General features: G+C 41.4%; 1 protein-coding gene across 2 annotated transcripts in view; it reads left to right on the top strand.

Annotated features, from left to right (window-relative positions):
• Positions 1 to 20,000, top strand: part of LOC135105730 (zinc metalloproteinase nas-4-like) — a 233,776-nt gene that overhangs the window by 55,522 nt on the left and 158,254 nt on the right. The gene's annotated exons all lie outside the window — the stretch shown is intronic.

The raw sequence follows: 20,000 nt of genomic DNA, 5'->3' as shown, positions 1-20,000 counted from the left end.
TCCACGCTCCCTCACCTATCCTGTCCGCTTCCCCTACCTCCTCCTCCCTTTCCTCCTACTCCTGTCTCCATTTCCTCACCTTGTCGCCCCTTTCCGCACCCTCTCCACCCTCTTCCCTTCCCCTCCCAGCCAGCACCTTCACTCCCCTCTCTGTCTCCTACCTGTCTCTCTACCTGTCCCCATTCCCTCACCCTCTCTCCCCTCCTCTCACCCTCTCCCCACCCTTCCCTCACCCCCACCCCCACCTCCGGTCGCGTCACGTCGGCAGAGGTGCTGCCCTGGACGCCTTACACTGCCGGGTGTTGATTTGAAATTCACCAGCGCACCCATACACACGCACAGGTACAGTGTGTGTGTGTGTGTGTGTGTGTGTGTGTGTGTGTGTGTGTGTGTGTGAACATACTGTACATTCTCTCTCTCTCTCTCTCTCTCTCTCTCTCTCTCTCTCTCTCTCTCTCTCTCTCTCTCTCTCTCTCTCTCTCTCTCTCTCTCTCTCTCTCTCTCTCTCTCTCTCTCAAATTGCGTGCACGTAATTGAGGTATTTTAAAGGTAAATACCCTCACACACACACACACACACACACACACACTGGTTGGCCTCCGTACTGTCTAGATGTGGTCGCTCCTGCTGCTTCACCCCTAAGTCATAAACTGCTACTTTTAAAACTTCCTGTACTCTGATGACTTGGACAGCCTGCTGCTCTACAGTGTTGTTTCTGTAGTGTTGTTTCTGCTTGCAATGGATACCAACCCCATTAAACTATAACTAGATTCGCAAGAGAACCTTCCGGAGTGCTATGAACGTTGTAGTGAAACAGTTGGAAGCCAGGATCTCCTCAATGGAAGTAACAATTAGTGAGTTAACCAAGAATTCACTCAAGCCGAAGTTCAAGACTTGAGAAAGGAATTAGACCATCTATGAAGACTGAACTCGGACAGCCAAGCAAAAATTCATGATTGTTAAAAAAAAAAAAGACATGAAAAACCTCGAACAACGAACCATTTATCAAGAAGACTAGAGTAGGAGGAATAACCTGCGCATTCTTTGGAAGAAACTCAAAACAACGAAACACGGGAGCAGACTTCGGCCCGGGGTGAGTGAACTTGTGATCAACAACTTACAGCTGCGTCCTTTGGATCTGGAAAGAGCTCATCAAGTGGGTCTTGTTTCACTCTCTCGTCCGCGCACTGTGGTGGTACGTTTTGAAAAATTCTGTGACAGGGAGGCAGTGGTGAGGAACGCCAGAAAGCTGAAGGGAACCGGTGTTTACAATAATGAAGACCTTTGTGCTGTTTCACAAGCTATAAAACAAAACCAGTTCCCTCTCATGAAGCAAGCAAGATCGCAGTGCAAAATTTCGTTTTTCAGGTACATGAAACTCATCATCAAAGACAGACTGGGCCATGAATCAACAGGTGCTTCAAATGGTTCCATTAGTGCTTCTGGTCCTACTGCAGGGATTACGGTTGCTGCCATGAATACTTGTCCTGATGCTGCCAATAGTCGTGCTCCCACCGTTGCTCGGTCTACGCTGAATTCTATCAAATTTACAACATTTTTTTTTTTTTTTATGTAGAAAGGATACTGGCCAAGGGCAACAAAAATCTAATAAAAAAAAATGCCCACTGAAATGCCAGTCCCATAAAAGGGTCAAAGCAGTGGTCAAAAATTGGTGGATAAGTGTCTTGAAACCTCCCTCTTGAAGGAATTCAAGTCATAGGAAGGTGGAAATACAGAAGAAGGCAGGGAGTTCCAGAGTTTACCAGAGAAAGGGATGAATGATTGAGAATACTGGTTAACTCTTGCGTTAGAGAGGTGGACAGAATAGGGGTGAGAGAAAGAAGAGTCTTGTGCAGCGAGGCCGCGGAAGGAGGGGAGGCATGCAGTTAGCAAGATCAGAAGAGCAGTTAGCATGAAAATAGCGGTAGAAGACAGCTAGATATGCAACATTGCGGCGGTGAGAGAGGGGCTGAAGACAGTCAGTTAGAGGAGAGGAGTTGATGAGACGAAAAGCTTTTGATTCCACCCTCTCTAGAAGAGCAGTATGAGTGGAACCCCCCAGACATGTGAAGCATACTCCATACATGGACGGATAAGGCCCTTGTACAGAGTTAGCAGCTGGGGGGGTGAGAAAAACTGGCGGAGACGTCTCAGAACACCTAACTTCATAGAAGCTGTTTTAGCTAGAGATGAGATGTGAAGTTTCCAGTTCAGATTATAAGTAAAGGACAGACCGAGGATGTTCAGTGTAGAAGAGGGGGACAGTTGAGTGTCATTGAAGAAGAGGGGATAGTTGTCTGGAAGATTGTGTCGAGTTGATAGATGGAGGAATTGAGTTTTTGAGGCATTGAACAATACCAAGTTTGCTCTGCCCCAATCAGAAATTTTAGAAAGATCAGAAGTCAGGCGTTCTGTGGCTTCCCTGCGTGATATGTTTACCTCCTGAAGGGTTGGACGTCTATGAAAAGACGTGGAAAAGTGCAGGGTGGTATCATCAGCATAGGAGTGGATAGGACAAGAAGTTTGGTTTAGAAGATCATTAATGAATAATAAGAAGAGAGTGGGTGACAGGACAGAACCCTGAGGAACACCACTGTTAATAGATTTAGGAGAAGAACAGTGACCGTCTACCACAGCAGCAATAGAACGGTCAGAAAGGAAACTTGAGATGAAGTTACAGAGAGAAGGATAGAAACCGTAGGAGGGTAGTTTGGAAATCAAAGCTTTGTGCCAGACTCTATCAAAGGCTTTTGATATGTCCAAGGCAACAGCAAAAGTTTCACCAAAATCTCTAAAAGAGGATGACCAAGACTCAGTAAGGAAAGCCAGAAGATCACCAGTAGAGCGACACCTTGACGGAACCCATACTGGCGATTAGATAGAAGGTTGTGAAGTGATAGATGTTTAAGAATCTTCCTGTTAGAGGATAGATTCAAAAACTTTAGATAAGCAGGAAATTAAATGTCAATAGGACGGTAGTTTGAGGGATTGGAGCGGTCACCCTTTTTAGGAACAGGTTGAATGTAGGCAAACTTCCAGCAAGAAGGAAAGGTAGATGTTGACAGACAGAGCTGAAAGAGTTTGACTAGGCAAGGTGCAAGCACGGAGGCACAGTTTCGGAGAACAATAGGAGGGACCCCATCAGGTCCATAAGCCTTCCGAGGGTTTAGACCAGCGAGGGCATGGAAAACATCATTACGAAGAATTTTAATACATGGCATGAAGTAGTCAGAGGGTGGAGGAGAGGGAGGAACAAGCCCAGAATCGTCCAAGGTAGAGTTTTTAGCAAAGGTTTGAGCAAAGAGTTCAGCTTTAGAAATAGATGTGATAGCAGTGGTGCCATCTGGTTGAAGTAGAGGAGGGAAAGAAGAAGAAGCAAAGTTATTGGAGATATTTTTGGCTAGATGCCAGAAATCACGAGGGGAGTTAGATCTTGAAAGGTTTTGACATTTTCTGTTAATGAAGGAGTTTTTGGCTAGTTGGAGAACAGACTTGGCATGGTTCCGGGCAGAAATATAAAGTGCATGAAATTCTGGTGATGGAAGGCTTAAGTACCTTTTGTGGGCCACCTCTCTATCATGTATAGCACGAGAACAAGCTGTGTTAAACCAAGGTTTAGAAGGTTTAGGACGAGAAAAAGAGTGAGGAATGTACGACTTCATGCCAGACACTATCACCTCTGTTATGCGCTCAGCATACAAAGACGGGTCTCTGACACGGAAGCAGTAGTCATTCCAAGGAAAATCAGCAAAATACCTCCTCAGGTCCCCCCAACTAGCAGAGGAAAAACGCCAGAGGCACCTTCGCTTAGGGGGATCCTGAGGAGGGATTGGAGTGATAGGACAAGATAAAGATATGAGATTGTGATCGGAGGAGCCCAACGGAGAAGAAAGGGTGACAGCATAAGCAGAAGGATTAGAGGTCAGGAAAAGGTCAAGAATGTTGGGCGTATCTCCAAGACGGTCAGGAATACGAGTAGGGTGTTGCACCTTACTGTATTCTTGCAAAATATTAGTACCTATCTTGACATAAAAGGCTTTATTGAGACTAGACTAGATGAACAACTTGTTCTCTTTGTATCAAGTACCAGGCATGTTCACCTCTTACAGAAATAGGTATGGAGGAGGAATATCGATTTATACTAATAGTAAATATCATGCAACAATATCTTATAATTATAATTGTTCTATAGTTAATGACTCTATTGAATGTTTGTGTTGATCTTAAGATTTTGGATGAATTGTACTTATGTATTTGTATTTACAGGCTTCCAAGTGGCATGATTTCTGACAAAAAGTATAGTGTCGTATCTGTAATTGGAGATTTCGACTTAGATTTGATAACTTACGAGACTGAAAATGTTGTTTATGAACACATATCTCTAATGAATTCCTTTTCTTTCCTCTAATCACCAGACCAACTAGAGTGGCAAATACCACTGCTTCCTTGATAGATCATATTTGGACAACACAAGTTGAAAAAAAATATTAGCAATTTTATATTAGGAATTGATATACCATATCACTTCGCTATAATTTCAGTTTCATTTAAATAAATTTTCAGTAACTTTACCCATTAATAAAGAAATAAGGATTTGCTATGATGATGCTTTTGATTTTTCAGAAATGAATTCAGTAATGGTAACTGGAGACATGTTTTACAAAATAATAGTGCCAATAAATTATATAACAATTTTCATCACACATTCAAAGAGCTATATAAAAATACTTCCCCATAAAACGAATTCGAATTGATTCTAAAAACGAAATAAGCCCTCACGTAACACCTGACCTGAAGAAAAGCATTAAAGAAAGAGACAGCCTCAATGGCCATTTTTGAACAAATCTTTTAGATTTGCTCAAAAATGGCCATTGACTTACCGGAAATACAGAAACAAACTGACTTCTGCATTAAGAGTAGCAAAGGAAAATTACTCCAAAGATAAACTGAAATCAGGTCAAGATGATCCAAAATTTTAATGGAAAACGATAAATGCTATTCTCGGTAGATCTTCAAACAATAAAATACAACAAATTGAATTAAAGTAACATGGTAATAAAATGAGCAACACATTTAATGACTATTTTCTAAGATGTGGAAATGATATACCAAATGATAATTTTAATGCTAATGATAAGAAATATCTCCATAATATACCTAACATTTTGTTGTTTCTGTCTCCAACTAGTCAAACAAAAACTGAAATATACATCAAGGCAATGAAATCTTCATAATTTGGAGTTGATGATATATCACCTAGGGTTATAGAATATACATGCTCGCTATTACTAGATCTCCTGACATACATTTTTAATATATCCTTAAGAACAGGAGTCTTTCCCGAAGAATTTCATAAGGCTAAAGTCATTCCCTTGTATAAGTCAGGAGGAACACAAAATCAATGACTATCGACATATATCAATCCTACCAGCTTTCAGCAAGATTCTGGAAAAAAAAATATTGCACACCGTCTTGTGGATTACCTAGAGACTGACATTCTATTGTCTAATTGTCAGTTCGGTTTTCGGTCTAAATATTCTACAAAATTTGCTATATTGAAATTTATTTCAACCGTGTATAAGCATTTGGATGAGAAATAATAAGTTGTACGACTCTTCCTTCATCTATCAAAGGCTTTTGACTTATTAAACTATGAAATTCTTTATAAAATATTAGAAAACATAGGTATTAGAGGTAAACCATTGTAATTCTTCCAAAGCTACTTTAATAATAGAACACAAACATTTCAATATAATAAAGAATATTCGTGCAATATGTCTATCCACAGGTGTTCCGCAAGGATCTGTCTTAGGACCCATTCTATTCCTTATCTATATCAGTGACTTGGTTTTATGCTTGTTCCAAATTGAAATTTACAATATATGCGGATGACACAACTCTTTTATTATACGATAAAAATCTAGATACCTTGCATACAATTCTAACATATGAATTAAGTCCTTTGTATAATTGGATTAGGGACAATAAACTGAAACAATGTCAAGAATAGTAAATGTATACTATTTCAGAATCGATCTGTCAATAATTATTTACTGCCAGTAATGCTTGATGGTGAACTGATAGAGCGAGTCCAGTATACTAAACTCCTTGGTGTGTATATTGATGATCACTTAAATTGAAATCAACACATTAAAGAAGTGTGCCTGAAGCTGTCGAGAACATGTGGCATATTATATAAAGTGAGGAGACATCTAACATCTGATGCCTTGATGAACATTTACTGCACATTCACTTATCCCTACATACATTATTGCATTGTGTGTGGAGTTATACCTGGCCCTCTTTTCTCATTAAGTTAGTAGTGGCCCAAAAGAAAAGATTTTGATGCATATTCTTCTTTAAAAGAATTATTCTACATATGATATATTTATAAAATACAATTCATTGAATGTTTATTAGATTCTTTTTTTTTTATTGCTATTGTATAGAACTTTTAATTTAGAATCAGAAATCTTCACATTCAATGACAGCCGAAGACCAACAAGAGGGAACAACTCAAACCTACGATGTTCTCAGTTCAGCACCACACTTTATAAAAATAGCATTGTATGTCATGGTCCTACACTATGGAATGAATTACTTACACATTTGAAAAAAGAAAAAAAAAAGCAAAAACTCACCTTTATATTGTTCATAATCAATAGAAAATTTAATATCAGTTATATGAATTATTTGATATTATTGGTCGTTATATGTATATATGTGTGTTCAGAATCATTGTATTATGTTAAATTGCATGTCGTACCTAGTATTCAATCAGATATGCAAATTTACTTTATAATGTTAAAGTTTTCAATTTAAATTAATGATGATGCCAATGTTAATATTTAATACATGATTCTTTACATCAGTCTCTTAGGGAGCCTTCAGTCAACAGACTGTGCCGAATGTATAAACCGTTATCTAGTAGGCTGGAAGACATGTATATGATTGTATGGTAATAAGATTACTTTACTTTTACTTTACACACACACACACACACACACACACACACACACACACACACACACACACACACACACACACACACACACACACACACACACACACACACACACACACAAGGTTCAAACTCAGTGTCCTTCGCTCATGACTCTTGGGGCGGCGTGATGATACTCAGAAGGAGGCGCGAGGGAAGGGTGGGCCTGCTCTCCTCTCCCCTCACTGTGCAGACAGACAGACAGGCAAACTGAGGCGCCCTCCCTTTCCTCTAACGTAGGAGAGAAGCGGTGGCCTGAGAATTACTAGCGTGTTTTGATTTGTCTCTCTATCTCTATTTGAGTACCTGTCTATATCTGTCTGTCTGTCTATGTCTGTTTGGCTGTGGTTGTCTGTCTATCTTTGGGTCTCTGAGTGTGTGTGTGTGCCTGCCCCGTATTCAGAAACCCTTTGCACTTTCACCACGACTATTTTCAAAGGCCACAAAAATTATTTGCCAGATTCCTAAGAGTGTTTCTCCTGGTAATAGTGTAGAAATCTTGTTAATCTATCCCTAGAACAATAAAAACACCCTTAAAAACTCTCTCCACTTCATCTACAGACTTTTAAATTTAGTGACGGTGCGACACAGAAGTATTTCAGAATATGGTCCCTTGTCTCGTTCTGTCTCCTGATTCTGTGTTTGTATATCTCTCTGTGGAATCTTTCTTTGTTGTCTGTGTTCATTTTTTTTTATATATCTCTCTCTGTGTCTGTTCTGTTTCTGTCTCTCTGTGGATCTCTTTCTGCTTGGTTATTTGTGTTTTTTTCTCATTGCCTTTTTGTGGCTGCCTGTGTTTCTATTTTTCTCTGTCCCTCTTTAGATAGTTGGTTATATTTCTTTCTCTTTTGTGTCTCTTTGGAAAATCATTTTACTGTTCCTGTCTGTGTTTCTTTCTGTGTTCTTGTGTCTGTTTCTCTCTCTCTCTCTCTCTCTCTCTCTCTCTCTCTCTCTCTCTCTCTCTCTCTCTCTCTCTCTCTCTCTCTCTCTCTCTCTCTCTCTCTCTCTCTCTCTCTCTCTCTCTCTCTCTCTCTCTGTTTTACGTTGTCTATTTTTGTTTCGTTTTTCTCCCCCTTTGTCTCTCTCGTTTTTATTTTCTATATATCCATCCCTCACTTATTTCCTCCGCCTCTCACTTTCTTTCCTATCTGCCCTCTCTCTCTCTCTCTCTCTCTCTCTCTCTCTCTCTCTCTCTCTCTCTCTCTCTCTCTCTCTCTCTCTCTCTCTCTCTCTCTCTCTCTCTCTCTCTCTCTCTCTCTCTCGTTATTTTGAGAGAATGTTCTCCTCCTCCTCCTCTTCCTGTCATGAAAAACAGCCTCTCAGCCAAAAAACGACAAAGCAGGACATGATCGATTGCGGCGTCATTGTAAAAAAAAAAAAAAGAAAAGAAAAAACTTATGAGAGACAATAAGAAAACTTTGAACTTCACATTGCTAATTCATGTGAAACAAATCCCAAGGAATTCTTCAGCTACATTAAAGAAGAAAGTATTAACCTCTACAATTGGGCCTCTTGTCTTGAAAAATGGCACACACACTGTCAACGAGATCCAAATGGCTGAGAATCTGAACGACTACTTTGCATCCACATTCACTCAAGAAAACATTCTGAATACCCACCCCACATTCAAGCTCTAAATAACAACGCCTCTTTGACCACGTGTACTTTCCATGAAAAAGAAATTTTGGACGCGGTTGAGAACCACTGATATATATATATATATATATATATATATATATATATATATATATATATATATATATATATATATATATATATATATATATATATATATATATATATATATCAGTAACACTGACGAAGGGATCATGAGTAAACTGTCAAGATTCGCAGATGATACTAAGATTGCTAACAAGGCTGACTCACCAAACCAACGTCAGATTTTGCAAAAAGACATAGACACTCATTGAATGGTGTGAAAATGGCTTATGAACTTCAACTTTGATAAATGCCACGCATTACATGTTGGAAACAGTAATCCGCAGGATAATTATAAAATGGGCAATACTCCCATCAAAAGTGTGGATGCTGAAAAGATATGGGAGTTTTAGTGTCAGCAGATCTTGAACCAAGCAAACATTGCGCTGAGGTCCTTAAAACTCTCAATATATTGATAGGCTTCGTAGGAACACCTTTCACCTTCAGGTCAGAGAAAATCATTTTGACCTTGTACGACTCACTCGCACGTCTTCATCTTGAATACAACGTACAGTTTTGGTCATCCCACTACAAAAAGGATATCGAAAAATTAGAAAAAAATACAACGTAGAGTAACAAAAACTATCCCAATGCTTCGCAATAAACCCCACGAGGAACGCCTTAAACAACTAAATCTATTCTCCCTATCCAAACGCAGACTAAGAGGGGATGCCGCTTTACAGAATTTTTAAGGGCTTCAGAAATATTTTTCCTAACACTCAACTAGTCTAATGTTACAAGAAACAATGGCTGCAGAATAATATGGAAGTGATTTCAAACAAATGAAGCCAAACGTTTTTCCTTTAATCGTCCAAATCTAGTAACCTGGAATTGTCTTCCATCAAGCGTCATTAACTCAGGTACTGTTGATTAATTTAAAACCCGTCTTGACAAGCATCCAGAAACTAATCCTCGGTTGTCACTGTTCACGTGTGAATAACGAACACGTTCACCCCGTACTATCTGTCATCTGATGGGGGTATATTTCACTAAGGAAGAGAAACAATTATTATTTAACAAAGATTAAAGATTAATTAATTAATTAGTGATGGCTTGTTCCTCGGCGACTTACTGCTGACCACGTCACAGTAATGGTAAAAGGAATCGAGAGCAACTCACCCATCACTATAGTTATCTAGTTAAATGTACCTCAGTGAATATAATTTCTAAAGAGGAAGCGCCTCATCAGATGACACAAATGTTGGGATTGTATGTAGATTGTATGTAGCAGAAGTAGACCTCATCTCTCTTACTTTTCTCTAAAATTCCATTTTTTTTTTTTTCAAGCAACATTTTACCACTTCCTTTTTCCGGTCAGCTTTGGCCGGATAGGTGGGGAGGTGGGGAGGAGCCTTCTTCTGTGCTATCCTGTCTCTCCCACTAATAGTTAAGAGTAGAATAGTAACCCAAACAGCCTAGTAGGCATCTCAGGGTGTTTCTGTTTGGACTTCCTTTGTATTCCTCCTCCTCCTCCTCCTCCTCCTCCTCCTCCTCCTCTCGAGTTGATAACCACAAGAGAGAGAGAGAGAGAGAGAGAGAGAGAGAGAGAGAGAGAGAGAGAGAGAGAGAGAGAGAGAGATAATGAGGGCACTACAAAGAAAGAGAAGGGAAGATTGATAGATGGATATGAGCAAGAGGGTAAAGAGAAGAAAAGAGAGAAGTGAAAAGTGAATGAAGAGAAGGCAGAAGATAAATCACGTAGGACAGAGAGAGAAAGAGAGAGAGAGAGAGAGAGAGAGAGAGAGAGAGAGAGAGAGAGAGAGAGAGAGAGAGAGAGAGAGAGAGAGTGAGAGAGAGTTTTACAAGGAAGTGCAAGAGAATACAATAACAAGGGATGAGATTATTAAAAAAACTCATGGTAACCAACTCCTTTCAATACTAATCATCAATACCCGCCTTCTTCCTCCTCCTCCTCCTCCTCCTCCTCCTGGGAAAGAAAATGGAAACTCGGACGAAAGAAGCAGCAGTAACAAAGACAGAAACAATGAACTTAATGGAAAAAAGACGAAAATGAAAGAGTATCTTCGTCAGGGGAACAATTACTGTAAGAAGAGGAGGAGGAGGAGGAGGAGGAGGAGGAGGAAGAAGTGGAGGAGGAAGAGGAGAAGGAAGAGGAGGAGGAGGAGGAAAAGAAGGAATAATTGTGAAGCTACCTGTATTGTCTTAGAGAGAGAGAGAGAGAGAGAGAGAGAGAGAGAGAGAGAGAGAGAGAGAGAGAGAGAGAGAGAGAGAGAGAGCTGAGCAGTCAGCGAGTGAGTGTTTTATTGTCTCAGATGATAAAGGGTTATGTGTGTTTGTTTTAAAAGATGATTAAAAGCAGTGCGTGTGTGTGTGTGTGTGTGTGTGTGTGTGTGTGTGTGTGTGTGTGTGTGTGTGTGTGTGTGTGTGTGTGTGTGTACTTTGCAATCATCATGTGGTCGTAGAGAGAGAGAGAGAGAGAGAGAGAGAGAGAGAGAGAGAGAGAGAGAGAGAGAGAGAGAGAGAGAGAGAGAGAGAGAAGGGGAAGAAGAGGATAGGAAAATAGAAGTTGAATGGTGGAATTGTTGGCCATCGAAGATAAAGAAAAGGAAAGAAAATAAAGAAAAGTAAAATGAGAGAAAAAAAAGAGAAGAAAACAGCTTGAAATCAAATACCATTCATCATCTTATCAATACGTGTTTATCATTCATTATCCCCATTCCCATTTCATCACGGTCTCTTCTCTTCCCTCTCCTCCACAAGAGTTCCCGTCAGCCTCCCAGCAAAGAAAACGGAGATGGCACTTATCTTTTTTTTTTTTTTTAAGACCTTGATTCTTTTCTTCTTTGTTATTCTTTTTGTTGTTTTTTGTTGTTGTTGTTGTTGTTGTTGTTGTTGTTGTTGTTGTTGTTGTTGTTGTTGTTGTTGTTGTTGCTGGTGGTGGTGGTGGTGGTGGCTTTTTTTCTGTTGTTTTTTTCTTTTCTTCTTCTTCTTCTTCTTCTTCTTCTTCTTCTTCTTCTTCTTCTTCTTCTTCTTCTCCTCCTCCTCGTCCTCCTCCTCCTCCTCCTCCTCCTCCTCCTCCTCCTCCTCCTCCTCCTCCTCCTCCTCCATATCTTTTTCTTCTTTTTATTATTATTATTATTATTATTATTATTATTATTATTATTATTATTATTATTATTATGATCATCATCATCATCATCATCATCATCATTGTCATCATCATTATTGTCCTTTTTGGTCTTTTTTCTCATTTTCATTTTTTCCGTTTCTATTGTTTCTTCTTTTCTTCCTCTTCTTCTTCTTTTTCTTCTTTTTCGTATTATTATTATTATTATTAATATTATTATTATTATTATTATTGTTATTATTATTATTATTATTATTATTATTATTATTATTATTATTATTATTATTATTATTATTATTATTACTATTATTACCAACATCATCATCATCATCATCTTTATATCCTTTAATTCACACCTAAATGTTCTATCCTAATCTCTCTCTCTCTCTCTCTCTCTCTCTCTCTCTCTCTCTCTCTCTCTCTCTCTCTCTCTCTCTCTCTCTCTCTCTCTCTCTCTCTCTCTCTCTCTCTCTTATCATCCTCATCATCATCATCATCATCATCTTTTCCTTCTCCATCCTTTCTCAGGTTTCCTCTTCTGATTATTTATTTTCTTCGTTCGTCTTCCATTGTGTGTAATAACATGATATAACACTCGCTTTTATGAGAGAGAGAGAGAGAGAGAGAGAGAGAGAGAGAGAGAGAGAGAGAGAGAGAGAGAGAGAGAGAGAGAGAGAGAGGGGATGTGTTTTCTGTCTCTTTCTCTTTCATCTCTCTCTCTCTCTCTCTCTCTCTCTCTCTCTCTCTCTCTCTCTCTCTCTCTCTCTCTCTCTCTCTCTCTCTCTCTCTCTCTCTCTCCACCCCTGCGTCGCCCTGTGTTGGAAATTGGAGAGAGAGATTGAAAGGGATAGAGAATTAAACTTGGAAGAGAGAGAGAGAGAGAGAGAGAGAGAGAGAGAGAGAGAGAGAGAGAGAGAGAGAGAGAGAGAGAGAGAGAGAGAGAGAGAGAGAGAGAGAGAGAGAGAGAGAGAGAGAGAGAGAGAGAGAGAGAGAGAGAGAGATGCTCTGTCTCTCTCTCTCTCTCTCTCTCTCTCTCTCTCTCTCTCTCTCTCTCTCTCTCTCTCTCTCTCTCATAAAGGCAGACAAGAAAGCATGATATCACGTTATTACACACAATAGAAGACGAAGGAAGAGAATTGAATCATCAGAAAAGGAAACTTAACAAAAAGAGAGGAAAAGGAAAATTGAGAGTGTTGCCATGCCAGCCCCTGACGTTGCAGGAGTTGACGGCCGCGTCACCTCTTCACCTTCCAGCCGGACGGGACGCTGCTTTCGTCACAGTGCTGGCTAGGATACAGTTACACGCCTCAGTCTGGACCGGTGAGGTGCTCAGATCACTATACCGTCCTAACTCGTGCAGGTGTAGGTGTGGGCGAGGTGAGGCTGCCACTGGCATTGTCTGGCTGCCGGCACACCTGCACCAGACAGGTCACTTACAAATGCGCTACGCAATGAAAGGCTGGTCTCCGCCCTACTCTGGGTGTACCTTGGGTAGAAAGCAAGACTGGTGGGCTCTCAGGAAAGAGAGGCGAGGCTTCAGCCACCAGGAAGCTTCCATTCACTCCAGGCAGGCCGGCTCGACAGCGCCCAGCGGCAGGGGTAAAGTGGAGCTACTGTTTGACCTCTTCTCTGATGAGATATCAGTTGCTGCCCTCAGTAGGATTCACCACAGCTGGCTGAGTGTGACCACAACAGTGCAGCAGACACAGGGACACGAGTGATGGACATCAGAGATGCCAGCGGACCAGATAATATCAGGCTACAAACTCTGCAGCCCAGCGCAGAGGTGCTTGCTTCCTGTCTCCTTGATAACGCTTGCCGCTCCATTTGGAAGGAGGCTCGCCTGGTGCCGGTGCATAAAAAGAAGTTCACATTGATTCTGTGAATTACAGGCGCATTTCCTTCCTGTCTGTGGTGGACAAAACTCATCAGCCGCGACCTTGATGACGACGCTCTCCTTTTGATCAGCAGATTCGGTTTAGGTCTTGCCAGGCCACATCAGACTTTAAGCTGCTTCCCAAAGCCAGGCAGGACGCCCTGGACAACAGCCCGGACAGAGGCCAACACTTTTGATATCGTGGATGTTTTTTGACGAGATGTAGCACCGCAGGCTTACTGGAGAAACTCCAAGGACCTCTCCTGATGCTGGTGAAAAACTTCCTTATAGGACAGATCCTTCATGCCGTCGTCAACGAGCTGCTATCCAGGGGTCTCCCTCTGGGGACTCACCTTCAGGGATGTATGCTGGAACTGATCCTCTGGAGTCTGTACATCCATGATCTGCTCAGGATCTTGCCAACAGCCTCGGTTTATGCTGATGACTGCGCGCTCTCCTGCTGCTACTCTCCCCAGGACAGCCAGCGAGCAGCTCCTGCCGTCAACCAGGAGCCATGCCTGGGGATCGCTGGCAGGAAAGCCTTGCCCCTGAGAAGACCCAGCGTGGTCTTATGTGAGGGTTTTAGACACAGGCATTGTGGAACTTTAACTTACAACTTTCTGTGTATGAATAGTGTTACAGTGTACCTTTGTACAGCCATATCTAGCTTGAAATGTACCATATCATATGTATGTACTTTACAACATATGCTGTAAAACTTATGTTGAGAGAGAGAGAGAGAGAGAGAGAGAGAGAGAGAGAGAGAGAGAGAGAGAGAGAGAGAGAGAGAGAGAGAGAGAGTTGTCAGACAGCCACACTCGAGACACTGAAGTAGGAGGGAGGAGGAGTCAAGAATAGATGAAAGAGGAGAAGGGGAAGTGAATGAAGAGGGGAGGGGCGAGAGGATGGAGAGGAGAGGAAGATAACACCATTAAAGTAAAAGAGGATAAAAGAGGAGCTGTAATAATAGAAAAATAGCTTTGCGAATTAGAGTGAATTGCAGGGAGGAAGGAAGGAAAGAAGGAGAAAGAGGAGGAAAGGAAGGAAGGAAGGAAGGAAGGAAGGAAACGATAATATGAAGATGAGTAGAAAGAGAGAGAGAGAGAGAGAGAGAGAGAGAGAGAGAGAGAGAGAGAGAGAGAGAGAGAGAGAGAGAGAGAAACTCCAACTAATTGCATATTGTTTCAAAGAAACTGTAAATGTATTCAAGAAAATAAAAAAAAGAAATTAATATAAATAAAAATTAATAATATTTTCAACTTAATTGCTTTCCATGTCATTTTTGTATATATAGATTTTTTTTATGTTAATTGCATTCTCTCTCTCTCTCTCTCTCTCTCTCTCTCTCTCTCTCTCTCTCTCTCTCTCTCTCTCTCTCTCTCTCTCTCTCTCTCTCTCTCTCTCTCTCTCTTTCTCTCATTTCTTATCTTCCCTGTTTTTTTTTCTCTCTCTCTCTTCCTATCTCACTTGCCTCATTTTCCGTCTTCCTCCCGTTCTCTCCTCTCCTTTCCTCCAGTTCCAGTCATTAACTTCTCTTTGTTGTTCCTTCCTCCCTCCTTCACTCCTCTTCTTTTTCTTTTTTCTTTGTTTTCCTTTGACTTTCTTATTATTATTTCTTCTTCCTTCCTTCATTCTTTTAGTTTTATTTGGTTCTGCGTTATTCTTTCTTTCTTTTCTTTCTTCTCTTTCTTTTCCTCCTTTTCTCTCCTTTCCTCCTTTTTATCAAGTAATTTTGTCTCATTCTGTTTTTTTTTACGTTTATTTATTTTTTCTTGTCTTCTTATTCTACTTTCTTTTCTGGTTCCTCCTTTCTTTGTGGCTAAATGTGTTTCTCTCCCACCCTCCTCCTCCTCCTCCTCCTCCTCCACCTCTTCCTCCTCCTCCTCCTCCTCCTCCTCCTCCTCCTCCTCCTCCTCCTCCTCCTCCTCTTCCTCCTCTTCCTCCTTTTCGTTTTTCTCATCATTCCCAGTTTTATATCTCTTATTATCTTTTACTCTCTCTCTCTCTCTCTCTCTCTCTCTCTCTCTCTCTCTCTCTCTCTCTCTCTCTCTCTCTCTCTCTCTCTCTCTCTCTCTCTCTCTCTCTCTCTCTCTCTCCCCCTCTTTCTCTCTCTCTCTCTCTCTCTCTCTCTCTCTCTCTCTCTCTCTCTCTCTCTCTCTCTCTCTCTCTCTCTCTCTTTTACATTTCCTTTTATTTATCTTTCCTGTTTCCGTCATTTTCTCCTTTATCCTTTATTTCTCTCTTCTCTGCTCTCTTCGTTTCCCTCTCTCCCTTTTGTTCCATTTCTCCAATCTTTTTACCCATTCTCCCTCTCTTTTTCCCTTTTTCTATCTTTTTCTCCGTTTCTCCCTCCTTATTTTCTTTTTTTTTTCCTTTTTCTCCCTCTCTTTCCCATGCTCTTCCCTCCTTTACATCTTTGCCTCCTGATTATCTTCTTTCCCGTCTCTTGTGTTTTTCCTCCATCCCTTTTCTTTTCATTTTCTTCTTTTTTTCCATTTTCTCTTTCTCATTTTCTTCTCTTACTCCGCTCTTTATTTCTTTCCTCCCCTTTGTCTTTCTCATTTTCTTCCCTCTCCTTGCTTCCTTCATTTTTTTCTTTCCTCTCTTTTCTCTTTCTCATTTCCTTCCCTTACTGCGGTTTCCTCTTCTCCTCCCTCCTTCTACCTTCCCTTCTCCCTTTCCTTCCTCTTCCTCTCTCCCTCTCCCTTCCTTCTCTGATCAACGTATTCGCAGAATTTCCTCAGAATGGAAACAAGAGATTGGAATTTCCCTTCCAAATTCCTCTCCTTCTTTTTATTGATAATCCTTCTCTTCCCTTCTCTTCTCTCCTCTTCCTTTTCTGTTCCTTCCTCCCTGTTTGGGCTTCACATTCCTCTTGCCTCGTAGTTTCTTCTTCTAAGCCCTTTACTTTTTTTTTTTGTCTACCTTTCTCTCCTTGTCTCCTCTTCCTCTTCTTATCTGTTATTAATTTTCTTGTGTGTTCACTTTCTCTCGCTTCGGTTGTGTTTTATCGCCTCTTCTTCTTGTTCCTCTTCCTCGTCCTCCTCCTCTTTTCTTTCTCTCTCTCTCTTTCTCCAGCTGATATATTCTCGAGTATATCTGTTGTGTCTCTTTTATTTCTTCTTCTTCGTTAGGAGATTTGTTTTTGTTGCTGTTGTCGTTGTTGTTGTTGTTGTTGTTGTTGTTGTTGTTGTTGTTGTTGTTTTTGTTGTTGTTTTCATCATCGTCCTTGTCGTCGCCGTCGTTGTTGTTGCTCTTCTTCTTCTTCTTCTTCTTTATTGTTCAAAGTAATATTAAAGAGAGAGAGAGAGAGAGAGAGAGAGAGAGAGAGAGAGAGAGAGAGAGAGAGAGAGAGAGAGAGAGAGAGAGAGACAGACAGACAGACAGACAGACAGACAGACACACACATGTACCCAGCATCTGTCCCAAGAAGGAAGTGAAATCTCTCTCTCTCTCTCTCTCTCTCTCTCTCTCTCTCTCTCTCTCTCTCTCTCGAACTATAAAGTGACGCACTTCTGGTTCCAGGGTTCGGAGCTTCACTCTCGCGGTTCACGGAGTTCGGACGTGTCTCTCAAAGCAACGGACTCGAACTTAGCACACACACACACACACACACACACACACACACTTTCTTTATTATTATTCCTTCGGGTGTTTTCTTTCTTTCCTTTTTTTTTTTTTTGCACTCTACTCTTCCTTCTTTTTTTTCCTTTTTTTGGGGGGTTCTGTAACTTCACTATTATTTCTTGAGTTCCTTTTTTCTTATTTTGTTTTGCATTGTTCTGCTCTTCTTTCTTTCTTTTATGTTTACTGTCTTTGATTCCTACCTTCTTCCTTTCCTTCTTTCATCATGTGATTTTGTCTCTTCCTTTTTTTTCGCGCGAATACACACACACACACACACACACACACACACACACACACACACACACACACACACACACACACACACACGAAACCACGTCCACTTCAGTACTGCCAGGAAAAAAAATATATATATAAATTGAGAGAGTGAGAGAGTGAGTGGGAGTGGAGATAAGGGAGTTTTGAATAGCAGTACGTGTGATTTAAAAACGGATGTTCGAAAATTGAGTCACCAAAGCCTCGAGTCAGAATTGTGAAGCACCGATTTGGAACTTGCAGCGAATCCCATTTTGGTTTTGTTTAAGTGAGAGAGAGAGAGAATGAGAGAGAGAGAGAGAGAGAGAGAGAGAGAGAGAGAGAGAGAGAGAGAGCGCAATGTAATAGACCAAATTGAAGGTTCAAGAAGGAAGGAGAAAAGTGTGAGAGTTGAGGAGGAGGAGGAAGAAGAAAAGGAGGAAGAGGAGGAGGAGGAGGAGGAGGAGGAGGAGGTGAAGGAGGTTGACGACGGGAACAGAAAAAGAGGAGGAGGAGGAGGAGGAAGAAGAGTTGCATTAGGACGAGAAAAAGGAGGAGGACGAGGACGAGAAGGCAAAGTTGGACGAGTACTAGAAAGGGGAGGAGGACGAATAGGGAGATAGAGAGGAGGAAGAGGAAGAGGAGGAGGAGGAAAAGGAAAAGTAGATCAAAACAGAGAGAAAGGAAGAAGAAGAGGAGGAGGAGAATCCGTATTAGCAACTCGAAAAAGAGAAAGAGGAAAGGGAGAAAAGACTTGAAGTAACAAGTAGAGAAAAAATAGAAGAGGAGGAGGAGGAGGAGGAGGAGGAGGAAGAAAAAAACAAAGAAGTAGTAGAAGAAAGAGCGAAAGAGGTACACGAGAGAAGAAAAGGAGGAAGATGATGACAAAAAGAAAAAAAGGAGAGGAGGAAAGAGGAAACACAAGAACAAACACTCCTCCTCCTCCTCCTCCTCCTCCTCCTCCTCCTCCTCCTCCTCCTCCTCCTCCTCCTCCTCCTCCTTCTGATATTGACAAGGGCTGGATATTAACTACAGTTCCCCACGCCCTCCGAGGTATTGCAAAATCCAAAACTCCTAAAGCTGCGAAGAAAAGCCAAATATTGTAGTGGAAAATGAGCTCTCTCTCTCTCTCTCTCTCTCTCTCTCTCTCTCTCTCTCTCTCTCTCTCTCTCTCTCTCTCTCTCTCTCTCTCTCTCTCTCTCTCTCTCTCTCTCTCAAGGTCATGTTATCTCCACGTGTTGGAAGTTAGAATTCTGGGAGAGATTTCCTCCTCCTCCTCCTCCTCCTCCTCCTCCTCCTCCTCCTCCTCCTCCTCCTCCTCCTCCTGTTACCAAGTTCCTCCTCTTCTACCACCATGATCATATTCTCCATCAACTCCTGCTTCTCTACCTCCTCCTCCTCCTCCTCCTCCTCCTCCTCCTCCTCCTCCTCCTCCTCCTCCTACAACTTCTGCTTCTCCCGTTTCATTACCCCTTTACCCTCCTCCTCCTCCTCCTCCTCCTCCTCCTCCTCCTCCTCCTCCTCCTCCTCCTCCTCCTTTTCGTCCTCCTCTGCAGTAATAACCTGTGTGTGTGCTCGTGGCGGGGAGCGGCGCCCCTAATCTGCCCCCGCGGCGCTGTGGTCACCTTCGCGTTACCTGGGGCGGGAAGTGAGTGTGCAGGCGGCGGGCGGGAAGTGCTTGGGCGACGGTGGTGGTTGTGGAGACAATTAACCTGAGAGAGAGAGAGAGAGAGAGAGAGAGAGAGAGAGAGAGAGAGAGAGAGAGAGAGAGAGAGAGAGGGAAGAGGGGAGTTTGGGGTGATGGGTTGCGTCCTTTGCTTTACAAAAATAATAATAAAAAGGAATAAGTTAATGAAAAAAAAAATGTGAAGTCAGAGATAGGAAGGAAAGAGAAAAGAGAAAGAGAAAAATGAATGTGAGAAGAAAGGAAAGAAAAGTTGCTGATCGTAATGTTATAAAGTTAGTTATAGTGTTCTTTTTTCTCTCGTGTGTGTGTGTGTGTGTGTGTGTGTGTGTGTGTGTGTGTGTGTGTGTGTGTGTGTGTGTCTGCGCGCGCGAGTGAAGGTAAAATATTGGGGTGATTGAAATGCAGGTCAGTTTTCAGGAGGGACACCACCTTCTTCTTCTTCTTCTTCTTCTTCTTCTTCTTCTTCTTCTTTATCATCATCTTCTTCTTCTTCTTTATCATCATCATCTTCTTCTTCTTCTTCTTCTTCTTCTTCTTCTTCTTCTTCTTCTTCTTCTTCTTCTTCTTCTTCTTCTTCTTCTTCTTCTTCTTCTTCTTCTTCTTCTTCTTCTTCTTCTTCTTCTTTATTTTATCTTCTTCTTTATCTTCTTCTTCATCTTCTTCTTCTTCTTCTTCTTCTTCTTCTTCTTCTTCTTCTTCTTCTTCTTCTTCTTCTTCTTCTTCTTCTTCTTCTTCTTCATTATCTTCTTCT

The sequence above is a fragment of the Scylla paramamosain genome, chromosome 12 (genome assembly GCF_035594125.1).
Source record: "Scylla paramamosain isolate STU-SP2022 chromosome 12, ASM3559412v1, whole genome shotgun sequence".
Lineage (NCBI taxonomy): Eukaryota > Metazoa > Arthropoda > Malacostraca > Decapoda > Portunidae > Scylla > Scylla paramamosain.
The sequence above is the reverse complement of the archived record's forward strand: the minus strand, read 5'-3'. Positions and strand labels throughout refer to the sequence as shown.